Raw genomic sequence first — 3162 nt, forward strand, 5'->3', positions numbered from 1 at the left:
TTAGACAAAGACAAAAGTATATAATTTAATTTATATGTGGAATCTAAAGAATAACAAATATCTGTGTACATCTTTGTATAGCTATCTATTGATAGATGACAGATAAACAGATAGAAGGATAAATACATACGTACATGATAGATAGATATATATAGATAGATAGTTAGATAGATAGATAGATCGATACTTAGATAGAGACATGATGGAGATGTAAAGAGATTAGATAGACAAGACTTAAGCATACTCAAAAATATGGGAAAAAATTTATGTTTACCAAAGTGGAAGGGAAAGAGAATTAAATGGTAGGACATTGACAGATACAAAGAAGTATACATGAAGTAGAAAAGCAACAAAGATAATCTGTATAGGTAAGGGAATTAAACACAATAGCTTAAAATAATTGTATGTTACAATTATTGTAATAATTCATAATGCAATATAATCTACATAGTGGTTGGAATCACAATGCTGTACATCTGAATCTACACAATATTTTACATATACTCTACTTCAATTAAAAATAAAACATATCATGTATAATTTAGTCCTTTTTCCACTGATAGCATCTTCCTTTAATATTGTTTCATTTTACTCTTCACTTTTTATGATTACTGTTTCAAATTATTTCTTTTACTCTTGTCAACATGATACCTTATTGCCCCTGATTTACTCTTTTTCTCTCTTAATACATATAGTATACCAGCATTTAACAACATAACCAAAGAAACAAATGCAACATTCTCGTGGTCTCTCCTTAGCATTTTGGTCAATGCTTTGCATATTTTTGCCATTTTATATTTCTTAGAAGACTTCTTTTCTACACCTCTTATAAAGTGTCTGGGTTTTGTATTTTCATCTCATTCATGTTTGTTTATTAAAGTCTTTACTTTCAGTTTTTATCTAAGTGATAACTGTGTAAGTAATATTGGGTGAGTGATTTCTTATTTCAGTAGTTTGAAAATACAATTTTATTTACCCTTGGTGTATGTTTTTTGCTCAGAAATCTGCTGATAGACTAATGGGTGTTCCTATGTTGATTATCATATCTTTTTTGGCTGTCTTTAAAAGTTTACTCTGTCATTGTCTTCTCAATTTGCATATGATGTATCTTCAAGGAGGTCAATTTATCTTAAAGTTATTGGTGTTTTGTTGGCTCACGGACTTGTATATCAGTTCTTTACACAGGTTCGGGAAGTTATCAACTATTACTTCTTTAAATAAACCATCAGCTGCCTTCTAACTTTCTGTTCCTTACAGGATTCCACTCTAATGTGCACTTCCTGAGGAAGTCTGATGGCTACTGTAGAATTTCCTCACTTTTTAATATCTTGAATCTCTGCCTTCTCCTATCATTTCTAGTTTTGTATTGGTGAGTTTGCAAATCTCTCTACCACAAAGACACTCTACTTCCAATGCTTTTTGTTGCATTCTTCATATCATTTACTAAGTTCTCCTGGTCCTCCTATAATGTTTGGATATTTTATAGTTTCAGTCTCTTTGGTAATGTATTCCTTATCATAGTTTCATTTCTTCCTGTGCTCACTAAACTGCTTTCTTAGTTTTGTTATTTTTATTGAGTTTCTGTATGACACTTATTTGGATCCTCTATTAGTTATATGGCAATATACCATGACTTTAAATTTGTTTGCTGCAGGGTTGACATTGTCTGTGTGCAGGTGCGTGTGCATGTGTGTCTGTGTCTGTGTTTGTGTCGGTGTCTGTGTGTGTCTATCTGTATGTTAGTGTGCCCTATATTGTTACTGTGATTGGTCATGATTTTGATAAATTATTGCTCTATGGCACTTAATAACACATTGGGGGTTGGAGTCCTTGCTTTTGTCTTCTGGTAGCTTGCAATATTACACAATTTTTGGTTTACTTACCTGAGCTACCTCTGATTATATTTCAAAATGGCCCTTTACAGTCGCTACGGTCTGGACAAAAGATGTTCTTTCATTGTCACTTGTTGGAATTCTCTGGTAGTTAATGTCACTGTTGTCACTGGGACGGCGAACCCTTCCCTTTATCTGATATCCCTTCAGAATCAGTGTACACATTGAGGAAAGTTGTAAAGACAGGTGGGTATTTGGAATCAGACAAGTGCCTTTCCCATGTCCAGTGTTGCAAGGTAAATTGTCTCCACCACTGTGAATGGGGAGTAGGGACAGATTCATGAATGTCTAAGTGTCTGAAGAATGGAAACTCTGTCTCCATTGTGGCTCCCTCCTAGTTAACTGTGATCATGAGTACTGGTGCAGTTGGAGGCCGAAGCTGTGTGAACCAGTGAGACCCTGTTTCTACTGGGTTCTCTGAACTTGTGGACTCAGATATCCTATTCAGGTGGCCTTGGTTGCAGACACCAACTCGGCTCTTCCCTCATTTTAGCCCCCTTTGTGTGCTTTAGTCCACTGAACTTCACCTGTTCACATTTGTTCTGGAGTATTGTTTTGTGTTGCAGTTATTTTTGGTCAGATGTGAACGTTTTACTGACTGTAGATGTAAGGTGAGAGACAAAAATAGTTTAAAATTGTGTCACTTTTAAAAGTATATACTTTTTCAATTAAAAGCTTAAATTCTAATTAGAACATTATAAGAACACTAAAGAAAGTGAGCAAATCACCTCCCTTAATATCATAGTACTACAAAATATTTTGATTTTCCTGGGTTCTTTTCTTCAATGTTTTTCCCACCTACATGCACATTTTACTAAAATATATCCCTATAAACTCTTTAAAATCAATTAAAGTATTAAAATAATTCTCTGTGCTGTAAATATAGCCCTTTTGATTCTCTAATTTATTACTTGTAGCTTGCAGATTTCTATCTTATCCATCCTTCTTCCCTTTCCCCACAGGACACCACGACTTGTAACACCACATATATATGTGATTCTTTTTCTGTTTTTTTTATGATTATTTCTCTTATATCTTTATTTTCCTCATTTAAGTGACAATGTAGAGTGTTTTTCTCCGTATAACTTATTTTCCTATGTGCAACACTCTCTGGGTCAAGACACATTGTTCCAAATGGCAGAATTTTACTTTTTATTATACAATGATGAAGTATTTATTATGTTATCTATATCTCACATCTATTTCAGCCAATCATCTGTTGATGGGCAGTTGAGTTGTGTTTCTACCCTTAGCTACTATAAATGATGAT

This window comes from Vicugna pacos, unplaced genomic scaffold (assembly GCF_048564905.1).
Source record: "Vicugna pacos unplaced genomic scaffold, VicPac4 scaffold_191, whole genome shotgun sequence".
In the NCBI taxonomy this organism is placed as follows: domain Eukaryota; kingdom Metazoa; phylum Chordata; class Mammalia; order Artiodactyla; family Camelidae; genus Vicugna; species Vicugna pacos.